The sequence below is a fragment of the Euprymna scolopes genome, chromosome 23, assembly GCF_053919585.1.
Source record: "Euprymna scolopes isolate OS-2025 chromosome 23, ASM5391958v1, whole genome shotgun sequence".
Taxonomy (NCBI): Eukaryota; Metazoa; Mollusca; class Cephalopoda; order Sepiida; family Sepiolidae; genus Euprymna; species Euprymna scolopes.
The window spans coordinates 32,316,672-32,329,333 of record NC_136504.1 but is presented as its reverse complement, the minus strand read 5'-3'; the positions used below and the strand labels follow the sequence as shown (position 1 = coordinate 32,329,333).

Below are 12,662 nucleotides of genomic sequence, written 5' to 3'. Positions count from 1 at the left end.
TCATAAGCCACTTTTGCTATATCCTCGAAGAAATGTCCATGCATTTTCTTCCTAGCCAGTTCCTCTGCCTTTTTTTACATGGAGTTAACCACTTATCAAGGCCCAATAGTCACTCGGGGATAAGGGTTATTGTGTGTACACTAATCAATGGGATAGGGTAGCAATATTATTGCGAACTGATAAGGTGTAATTACTTAGGTGGGCGGTTCATCAGGAATTTGTTTGCGTTGGACTTGAAGACATCCAGGTTGAAGTCTGGAGGGAAACAGGCAAGAAGAACAGAGTTCCACAGGCGTGCAGTTCTAAGAAAGAAGCTTTGTTCATGGAATCTACGTTTTGATTTAGGCACAGATAAGGAGCGGGGAAAATTATTTACGGTGGTTTCAGCTACTCGGGTGCTTTTTTAAAAAGATTGGCGAGGGGGGACCAGAGAATGAAGCTCAGACGAGCACTTGCCATGAAAATAACGATAGAACAAAGACAGACCTGTTCTCTATTCATACGTTTCACATAATCGGCCTTGGTCTATCATACCTCCACTTCATTGGCCACAACATTAATCATCCACTACTCACTTTTAAACACATGCCCCATCAACGAAATCTCCTCGGTTCTAACACAATCTTTCACACTTTTCAATCCTCTCCCACCGTCTGTCCTATTTTGAGACAGCCTTGCTACGCTACTTCGAATGTGAAATATACCAAACATTGCTAAATCTTTTCTTGTTTTAATATCCATGGCATGCAAATCCTTGTCAGGCCATTCTAAAATTCCCGCACTGTATCTCAAAACACTGACTGCTAATGCATTCACTGATTTTATTAGGTTTCTCTCATACAGTTTCGAATTTGCAATTAGTTTCACTCTTCTATAATACTCCTTCCTACCTTTCTCCTTCATTTCTCTGTTCATGATGCCTACACCCTCCAACACTCCCGAAATACTTATACCATGTATCTTCAATTCCTTTATTTCTCCATTTGACAACACTATTCCATTCGAATGAACCGTTACTCTTCTTTTCATCACCAGCACCGCACATTTACTAATCCCGAACTCCATCCCAATGTCTCCTGAGTATGTCCTCAGAAGTGCTACCAGTCTCTCGATTTCCTTTTCATTTCTACCGAATATTTTCAAATCATCCATAAACAGTAGAGGGTTGAGTCGTCTATCACCAGATCTAAAGTTATACCCCAGTTTTTCTCTCTTCAAGAGGATGGTAAGTGGCACCATTATCATTACAAATAGAAGTGGCGATAACGAATCTCCTTGAAATAGTCCACGTGTAATGCCAACCTGCCCCATCACCTCTCTGTTTGCTGTCAGCACCGCTTTCTATTGAGCCATACTTGTCTCTAAAAGCCCTTCAACATTCTCAACAACCTTTATCATCAATAGTCTTTCACGTATCCATGAATGAGGAACACATCATAAGCCTTTCTGTAATCGATCCATGCTACGCTCAGATGCCACTTCTTTTTTGCATCCTGCATTAATGCTTTATCAATTAGTATTCACTTTTTGGTTCCTCTCGAGCCTTTCCGGCACCCCTTCTGTTTGTCAAAAAAAAAAAAAAAAAAAAAAAAAAAAAAAAAAAAAACACCATTACTCTCAAGATAAATTTTCTCCGCAAATATTCCAACCAACAATTTCCACATCAGTGGCAGACATGTAATTAGCCTATAATTATTGGCATTTGTTCCCTTTGCAGGAACTTTTGTAATCAGTTTTGTTATTCCCTTCACAAACCAATCATGGAGCAGCGCAGTCTGTGAAAACTTGCTATCACAGAGTACTGAGAGTATCATCGGTTTTGTTTTCAGGGAAGCAGCACCTGGGCGACGATTGTGAGAACGTATAACTAATATTAGTATTAATAAGCACGAAGAAACGGGTTAATGAGAAAAAATTCAGAAGAAAAAAGAAAGAGCAAAAGAAGCTGAACAAAAATGGTGCAGAAAGGGAAGCAATGATATAACAAAACAAGTGACGCATGCAGGGTCCCCCCGTGAGTTCACAATGAACGAGGCATAAAAAAATGACTAAGCTCAGCATTTGCCCCCCTCATTTCATCCTAAATCCCCATGGGCAGTCAAATCCTTGTGTAAATGAGCAAACGGTGCAGTGTTAGGCCGTAACATATGTAAATCTAAGTTTTGCACCATGTAAAAAAAGAAATGACTAAGTGCAGCACCCCTCCTTCATTTAGCCTCAAAAGTCCCCAAGGTCTTAACCTATTTAAAATTGAGTTCGTCACCATGTATACCTGCTAAACAGACATACACAGAAAAGTTTGGACAAATATGATAAAATAGTCACCAAAATAGAATCTTTTTATTAGTCCTAAAAGAGCTCCTGGGCACACCCAAGAGTTATCGCGAAGTATAGACAAAGAAAATTATATAGAAATAAGGTTAGTTACAAATTTTCAGAAAGATTTTTTAAAAATCCAAGGCATCAATTTTTTTTTAATAAGCACAAAAGTGTCAATTTTAGCCATTTTAACTTAGGGGCGCAACCGGAGCTTTCCCAGAAAATCCGCTCTGTTACTTTTTTTAAATCATATCATGTTTAATGTTTGTGCAAAATGTTCAAATATTCCAAGGCGCAGTTGTTTAGAAAAATGCGGACAAACGAACGGACGAAGACACGAACGGACAAAGCTGAATTTACAGGTCCATCCTCCTTTTGTCGGGGGACCTAAAATTAGAATAAGATGACGAAGAAGTAGAAGGAAATATAGAATGAAGTAAAACCAATGAAAGGTAAAATGGAAGTGGACAAGAGAGGCAGAAGAGTATAAAAGAGATAAACCCAAGAAGCAGTAGAAAAAAAAGAATACGAGACGGAGGAAAGGAATTAAAAAGAAGAAGAAAAAAAGAAAGTTGACCTCAAACGTATTAAAAACAGGATGACGGAAAAAAGTAAACATAAGAAAATACAGAAGAAAGGGGAAAACAAGACAAAAAAGAAAATGGGATTAAAAATAAATAACAAAAATGATAGCAGCGAAGTAGATAAACAAAAACACGGATAGAAGATTGGCGGTGAGTGCAAAGATGAAGAAACGTAAGAAAACTGAAGACATACTCCTTGAAGGTTACGAGACGGAGTGTATTAGAAATACATAAAAGAAAATGGATGATGAAAAAAAGAACGCATGGAAAATACTAATATAGGATAATAGGCGATGCCCCTTTTTTTTTTACTTCTCTGCAAGCAATTTACCACAGAAGATACGTTGCAAGACTGCCCCTGCTGTATCGCTATTTTCAAGGAAAGTGTTCGACTGAGCTCCAATATACTCCAACTTCGCTAATATTTCACAAAAAAAAAAAAAAAAAACATTCATCTAACCTAAATCGCTATCATTAAATCTCCTCACTCTCTATCTTTGCATAAACCTAAACGTGGATTCCTTTAAAAAAAGCTTCTTTCCTAGAACTGCCCACCAGTGGAGTCTGTTTGCAGGTCTGCTTTCCAGCTAACTACAATATCATCGTTTTCAACTCCAACGTAAACAAGTTCTAATTGAACCGTCTTAATAAATAATCTAATTTAACCAAATGTTCACCACAAACGATCACTACGCTACTGTCCCAATGACTAAAATACACGCATTAACCCTTATTCTCGAGTAGTCTCCGGCACCTGATATGTGGTAACTTTTTTGTAAATAAAAAAGAAAGATAACGCAGAAAAAATATAAAAAGTAAAAAAGAAAAAGGAAAGTATGCAACATCCCAAACCCATCCAATAACGTATTCCTTTGAGAAACGCACAGTTGTTGCACCCTTAACGTCTTTGATAAAATCTTCGTAAAAGCAAGAGACGCGCCTATTTTGCTCGTGTGAAAAGTGAAAAAATACGGAATCCACATCATTTTGCAGCGTTCGTGTTTTTATAACTGAGCCAGAGCATTTATTTTTATTATTTTTATTATGATTTTTTGTGTACCATTTTATAACACTGTCGATGACCGCGCTCCGGATGCCTTGTTCTCATCAACGTTACTATAAAGTTGTACGGTTTTTGAGGATCAGACAAGGCATGCTACGACCCTCTGTTTTTTCTTTTGTGCGCTGGTGGGAATGTTCGCCTCTTAGTCAGTCGCGGTAGTTGTCGAAGCCGACCAATCAGGGGCACGGATAAAAATATAGTAGCTCTTATGAATGCGCGCACCAACACACGCGCACACAGGCACGCGCATTTGGACACGCATACGTTTAATTTAAGACAAACAGAGACGCACACCGACACATACGCTAACACACTACAAAGTGCACACACACACACTCACAGAATCATGAAAACTAACGAGTTATGAATATACGAAAAAAGCGGGGGGACGTCAGAAAACCGACATTTACACTGTTCTATTTTTGTTTTATTATTTGTTTTTGTTATTTTTATGGAAATTGCTCCAGGCAAGGCATGAAGCCATTTGTGTAAGGAGCTAAAATAAAGAATACTACTTTAAGATAAATAATAATAATAATAATAATAATAATAATAATAATAATAATAACAACAACAACAACAACAATAATAATAATAATAATAATAATAATAATAATAATAATAATAATAAGCGTTAAATCGCTAGATGATTCCGACCCAGAAAAAAGTAATTATTCCCCCCCCCCCTTTGTCTGATACATAACTCATGGAATGTGAGGACTATATGACAAAATAAGAGAAGTTAAAGTTACGACGTTATCGCAAGTAAACACAGTGGCCAGTTCTAGTCTCCTTTTCTGAAGGTGTCATCTAAATAAAATTAAAAAGATGTAATAACACTTTATGTTATCTAAAAAATGCTAAATAGTATTCTTCTCCTTAAGTTTAAAAGTTAGTCAATTAATATCATTCGATACGTTTACCTTTTTACACGCATATATTTCAAGTGTCCGATCTAAGGATGGAACTTTGTAAAGCGCATAGTGACCTGGATCAGTTCCTTATTTACATTCTTAACGCGCACGCACATATAGGCAGACTCTTACACACACATGCACAAAACATACGCGCACGCACATATAAGCAGACTCTTACACACACATGCACAACACACACACACACAAACACACACACACGCACACGCACACATATATGATAGTCTGTAGCACCGTTAATTGAGCACGCTGTTTTGTCTCTACCATATATATATATATATATATATATATATATATATATATATATATATATATATATATATATATATATGTGTGTGTGTGTGTGTGTGTGTGTGCGCGCGTGTGTGTGTATGGGTGTGTGTGCAATATTTTGTGTATCGTCGTCACGCATATGCAATATAGATTTTTAAAATCGCTTTCTTTCTAATCAAATCCGTGTTTTAATTTTTCTTTGTTGTCTGTCCGTCCACCTATCAGGTCTCTCTCTCTCTTTCTCTCTTTTTTTTTCTCTCTCTCTCTTTTTCAGTTTTCAACATACTTTATTTAGATCTCTCTCATCTCTCCTGTAACACTTGATTTCTCTCGTACTCAATCAATATCCACGTATTCATTTGTCCTTCCTTCCCCCGCTTTCATTCTCTCTCTGTATATTTACTATCTGTTTTCTTTATTTTCTGTGATTGTCAGTCTGTTTCTTTCTGACATCTACTTTGTTCTTTTTATTTCGTTCTCCCTCTATTTATCGCTATCTCTCTCCCTTTTTCTCTCTCTCTCTATTTCTATCTCTACCCCCCCTCTCTCTCTCTCTCTCTCTCTCTCTCTTTCTCTGCCTTTCTTACACTGTTTTTCGTTCCCCCTTTCTTTATCTTTCTCAGTCTCACTTCTTCTCTCTTTCTTTCTCTCTCTCTCTCTCTCTCTGTCTCTCTCTCTCACTTCGTTTCCTCTCTAATATTATACATCCGCTCGCCTTCTTTCTCTCTAAGTGTTCGTGTGAGTATTCCGTTTTCCAAACACCACCAGATCGTTCTTAAAGTGTGTAAGGGCGAGTACCTGCCCTAAACACACACGCACATTAACACGTGCTCGCATAAGACTCGCGGACGCACCCACCTTTTTGCGCCCGCGTGCGCGCACGCACACACAAACATACCCACAAAGTGATTGGAAGTTACGGCAACAGAACGCGTTTACCTCCGAATGTTTCGGATCGTGTCGAACGCTGACGACGACTGCGACGATCACAGCTGAGTGTGATTTTAGTTTGTCGTGCCCTTTCTCGTAACTACGGTCCTAACCAAAACTGCGGAAAAATTACTGCCATTAATAGTTTTCTTTTTAATTGTATTTTATTTCATTTTATATACTTTTCGTCGTTTATTTCATTATTACTTTTGCTGCTAATGTTAGCTTCATCCGAGCAGACCAGATTAATAAACACAGCTGTGAAGGAGAAGGACCTATATATGGATGGAGACGGAGCTTGTGATTTTTTAACACCACAACAGAGTTAGGTCTCATTAATACTCTGAACACACAACTGACCGGTACTCGTTTTATGCCGGCTTAACAGTTAATCATAATCAATAACAAAAAAAGGTAAGTCTGCTTTATTTATGCAGCATATTGTTGTCTTGTATTTATTTTTTTGTTTTTGTTTTTTATATAACATTTTTTTTTATTTCGCTTTGATATTACTTCTTTTTATTTTTAAATCCCGACTATTTTTTAATGTTCCCCTATTTTTGTTAGTTTTGTTATATATATTATTAAATCTTAACATTTACCTTTCCGAATTTTTATCACTTCTTAAAGTTTCGATAATTTTTAAGTTCTGCCTATTTTCATTATTACATTTGTTAATCTGTCACGCTTAAGTTAAAAAAATAGTGTTTTATTGAACTATACGTCGCTTTTATTGTTAACTACGGTTCATCCTTTTAATTTTGTTTTTTTTTATCATGCTCTCTGCCTATCTTTTAAAATATATTTTGTGCTTATACATGCCTCTCCATCAATATCACCCCGGTCTATTAAATAGTTGAACAAACATTTATTTTTAAAATAAAACTTTTATACCGACCATCGTGACCTGAATCACTTACATATGGTCTCGAATTCATGGTGAACACTAGTCAAGTTTATACACGCTACCAACCATTCAAATAACTCCACTGTCTTCCCATGTGTGCCTAGAAGACAAGGGAATTTCCATGAAAAGAGTTTGTTTCCAATAACGTCCCATCTGTAGAACAAATTACTACGAGACTTTCTTTCCGCACACTACGACATAATTATCTTTAAGTCCAATGTAAACAAATACTTGTCATGTCGTACTCTTAAACCTAAACATATTTCTTCATCCTGTCGATTGTTTTTCAATCCTTTCATAGTATTGTTCATCATACATCGGGGACTTGACAATTGTTACGTGGTTAACAGCCCAGACTTACTACCTGGATGTCCTAAGTTCGAGTTGTGTTCCTTCTGCAAATTTACTTTCATTTAGGATGCTGGCAATCTTCACGCGGTTCTTCCAGTAAATATCTTATGTCCTTCTATAAATAATTTGATTTGAAAAATATCAGAGAAACAAACGTCAACAGCAATCTTCAGAGCTATACGATGATGATGATGATGATGATGATGATCCAATGGATAATTTCATTCAAGTTTATCCTCGAGTCGTTATCCTTAATAAATGATGGTTCATCATTGTATATGATTATGTCCACAATCAATTATTCATAAAAATATATATTTTTTTAAATTAGGGATACTCCAAATATACTATATTGAAGGCACAATCTTACCCGATTATTAAATCAGTCTCATGAGTAATGGCCTTTCAAATTAAAAGTTTTGTAGATAAAGATGACCGAAATATAATCTTGAACGCTAACCCAGTCTAACCAATATTAATCGGTACAATAAATTATTCATGAAAATAAAATTTACAGGTGCCGAAATAACTTATATTGATGTTTAAATCTACTGTAAATACAAACTCATTCGATTAATACCTCCATAGACATTTGTGCATTGATAAGCAGTCTTTTATCTGTACGGATGACACAAATAGCATATTAACCCTAACCCGGTCTGATAATATTCCACGAGCATGACCAACGGGTTTGTAACCGCAGAATATATAGCTTAAATAGATTCCCAGAAGTGACGCTAGGACGAGTACATTAGATAGACAAAACAAAAACAAATACCGTGAAGAAGCTGACAGAACAAGAACAAAGAGAAAAACAGTACGAAAATTTAAAAATGGTTAAGATAATAAGCGGAGTGATAATATACTATTTGTTTTATTTTACTTTAATCAAAGTTCTCAGACATTAGGGGCCGCTTTTCTTGAAGTTAACCCTTTGTCTCTATATAAGCTACAAAGGCATTAAAATATCCCAGTAAAGTCATCCTTTGCCAATCCAACACTGAATAAGTAAAAATGTTCAGGACATTATTTCCCTCTCCTTAATTGGTCATTTAAATATATTATAGTATCTTGTTTTTTTACCGGATTCTAAGACAAGAAGCCATCTACTCTGCTGAAATACCTTGCTCTGTGCGGTTACTTGAATTATCATCGCTTAGAGTAGGCGTGCCTTTCCTCGTAAAAGCCAGTGTGAAGTAGCCATACGAAGATGCACTTACTTAGGTCAAGAATGTTATGTGACTTTGAATATTGACTCAGCATTTGCATGTAGGAAAATATATCTATGCCAGGTTGTCCTGACAACGGCTATACAGAAATAATTACACACCTGAGAATGGTGTTTAGTAGGCATTCAAGTTCTCTTCGTATACGTATATGGAATTCTAACTGCCGATTGAATATAACAGACAGAATAGATTTTATATATATATATATATATATATATATATATATATATATATATATATATATAAAACAGTAGGTGTATATGTGTATGTTCATCTGTTTGTGTAAATATTTAACCGATAAACTCTTAAACTAATAGTCACATAACACTGAAAGCAATAGAAAATAGTAATCGTACATTAAGGACATTTATAACAAGTAAAATCGCCCATGGCTAGAGTGCTTTGTTATATTTGGGCAGGCGAATCTGCTACTAGTCTCTCGCTTCTGGACAGGATTCAAAAGAGAGTCGCCAGCCTTATGGGTGCTGAACTATCATCTAAGCTTCAGCCTCTGTCCCATTGCCGACATGTTGCATTCCTCTGACTGTTCTACAAGTATTTTAATGGCGAATGCTCTGACAAACTTCAAGCTATGTACCCCCTCGACGTAAATATCCCCGACACACCCCACAAGCGGCTAAATCTCACCCTACACAGTAGAGATCCCTAGGTGTAAGGACACCTTCTACTCCAATAGTTTCTTCCCCCAGAACTGCTAGATTTGAAACTCCCTTCCGGGATTCTGCTTTACCAACTGTACTGTCATGCAGAAGTTCAAGTGTAATGTGAACATACATTTTGGTGCTCATCCCCCTTAATCTTATGCCCCCGAAAGTAGTCCCCTGCTTCAAAGTAGCACTGTGGCTTGTTTGGAATGAAAATGGAATAAAAAGTTTGTGTTGGGTGCGTGTGTAAAGTGTCATGCAAGTTGAAATACAAACTGTTCATTTCCACATGCCACCATGTTGTATTTTCTTTCTGCGCATGCCCAAATTCAATTCATTTTTCTAGCCGTTTAATATAAAGCATTTGTCAGCATCTTATGATAGAAACCACCATAGAAGAGGCGATTGAAGGCTAAATGCTTTGACTCGATTCTATCTAATGGAACCGAAACCATCTTTTTAAATCACTACTATATATTATTCGCAATATAATATTAAATAAAGATCTGGCTCTGTAATAAGAATAGGGAATCTGAATGAATAAAATATATTTAAGCGTACTTTAAGACACGGCGAGACCAGACGCCCCACGCTGGTGATTGATAAAAAATCGTTTTATATTCGGAACTCCTTTATCTGAAGTTATTCTAATTGAAGACTAATTAGTTAATGCCAGAAAAACAGCTCATTCGATTACAACATATTTGGTGAATGTTTCCTCTATGCGTATAAGAGCAGTAAAATAGCGATGGCAAAGCTCAATTTACATTGGCTACTACAGCGAAATGTAGGAGATGGCTTTCCTATGAATACACCACTTATTCTTGATCTCTAGCTGCTAATGCTAAGCGTTTACAAATATGCATCAATAGTTTTTTTTTTAACGTTTGGTATGGCTGAACAGGCGATTAACTCCCAGTTTATTCTAATAATCATGCTAACCGGGCCAACCTACAATAGAATTAAGATAAATTATTGGCATTCCGAATAAAAAGTGCAGGTCCAGAAATATTTAATTTGTATCTTTCTCAAATGCACATAATTTGTGCATGTTAAATAATGTGTTCAGTTGAAGTGTATATTTTGTGGTATAGCGCAGTAGTTATGGGTAATTGGCTAGAATTAAGTCGCTATATTTCATCACTATCGCTAGTTCCCTCGGGAAATGTAGGAACTTATATATAGTCCCTGGAATCTATAGTCGTGGTTTAGAAATAAGAAAAATCTAAAACAACACCATTTTTCTCTGTTAAACGGTTGTTCTTGATTTTGTACAGGTTTGGTTGGTTGGTTGGTTGTTTTTTGTTTTACGGCATATCAACTCTTCTCAGGTTATTAATGCCGAATCCAAAGATTTTTAAGAAAATCTTTTTAAATATTTGTTTTTTTTTCCAAGTCGGTTTCTATTTAACCCAGAGTCGAGGCCCTAACTGGTACTACCACTCCGAGTTAGAGTTTACCTGGGAGCAATGACAATTTAAGGGCGGCTCCACGCTCTCCAAAGCCCGGTAGCTGGGGCCTCACCATTGGATATAGTTTAAGGTTATATACAGGACCGATTTTGTACAGTAACACAAAGTTATCCATTGTCTCTCAAAATTGAATAGGGTAGTGATATGATAAGGCCTTGGAACTATATTCTTTCAATTCATGTTTTACTTTTCTTCTGAAAACCGGATTAAAAACTACTTACGTAATTCAAATAAGTAAAAATATTTCTAGCGACTTTTTTTCCAAACATAATCATTCATTATTAAAACTATTCTTAAAAAGTCATTCATTTTAGTTACACTTTTAAATTAATATGCCTTCTTTAAGTCAGTGATACGTTTTTTAGAGGTTGGTTTCACTTTAGGGCGTCTTAATCTGAAAACATTTTTCTGATATAGAAGTGATTTTGTTAAATGTTCTGTTTGGCTAACAAAACATCATTTCCTATGTTTTTTCTTACATAAACTAAACGTCATCTCCTATATATTTCCACATAAAATAGAACATGATTTTTTACTTTGTTGACATTTTTCATATTTATGTTCCCCTTGGTTTTTTTTATTTTAATTCCAAAGCCTTAATGGATAATAATAAATCAAAAAATTATTATCGCTTTTTTGTTTACAAGTTTCCGCCAACATTTACAAATGTCTTCAACATACCGTTGCTGTAAATAAAATAACAAAAGAATATCAAGTAAAAACATGTATAAAATTGAGTCGTTGTCAAAATGTTAATTTTTCTTAAACTAACAATTCGTTCTAATGATATTTAAAAATAATATAACAGAAAATAAAAACAAATAAATTCGCGAAAAATACGACATCACTGATTTCAACATAGAATTACCTCCAAAAATAGATTCCAAATTTGAAGACACAATAAAATTTCAGATTAAAAACAAGTAAAAAAATTAGTTGCAAATACAATGTGAGTTCGTTTCTTATGAGCTCCTCAAATGGCTGCATCAATATTTTGTGTTGAAATTTCACTCAAATAAGTTTATGTACACAACAGTATTCTTAGATAGATTCTGTATCAGAATATCTTTAATAAGTATAAATAATAGAAAAAAAATCAGATAAACGAAGGAACATGAGATGTGGATTACAGTTAGCGCCTTATACATCCTAACATCACGTTGATTTGAGAAGTTTTAGAAAAGGACACACAAAAAGTCTCAGCCTATAAAATCAACGGCAGGCTCTTTGATATGATAGGATGGGAGATTTCAGAGTGAATTTTTTTTATGTTTAGAGCACAATTTAACCATGATACTTTTCATTTTCATCTTTTATTAAAGCAATTATAACTACAGGAGTAGAAAAGTCCGGCATATAAACCAATAGTCGGTTCTTTGATATGAAAGGAGCGCACAGGAGATGAATGTTTTACTTAGATCAGAATTGAATCAAAGTACTTCATATTTGTAGTTTAAACTTTAATGCAAGCCATTATATAAAAATTATTGTAAAAACATCAACAGTAGGTTCTACACGGTGGAAGCTAGACTACAATATATTCTGAACTACGTAACTGCTGGGAGGATTGAGATATGGGAGGTTCTATCGATATCCATGACAACACCGAGTGTCACTGCTAGTATATATATTTATATATATATATATATATATATATATATATATATATATATATATAGGTGTGTGTGTGTATTTGTTGTGTTATTCTTTATGTACATAAAGTTATATCTTGCTCCGATGTGCAGACCGTTTCGATCATAATTGATCTCATCAGGCAAGAAAATTAAAAATTAAAAGCAGTTCCAGACACTTTTTAATTTTAGGGGAGAGAAAATTTACTATGCCATGACTGGCGTGAAGTCAGCTTAATGTTCTTTTTAATTTGCTCTCTTTGATTAAGCACTATCAACGACCCTTGTTGAAATTTAATTATT

The 12,662-nt window shown here is 35.3% G+C and overlaps 1 protein-coding gene across 1 annotated transcript in view; it reads left to right on the top strand.

Annotated features, from left to right (window-relative positions):
- Positions 1-5,456: 5,456 nt before the first annotated feature.
- LOC145245819 (G-protein coupled receptor dmsr-1-like) overlaps positions 5,457-12,662 on the top strand; it is a 526,090-nt gene continuing 518,884 nt past the window's right edge. The window contains exon 1 of the mRNA XM_080107469.1: positions 5,457-6,518. The gene's annotated coding sequence lies outside the window, so the exon portion shown is untranslated. The remainder of the gene's footprint in view (positions 6,519-12,662) is intronic.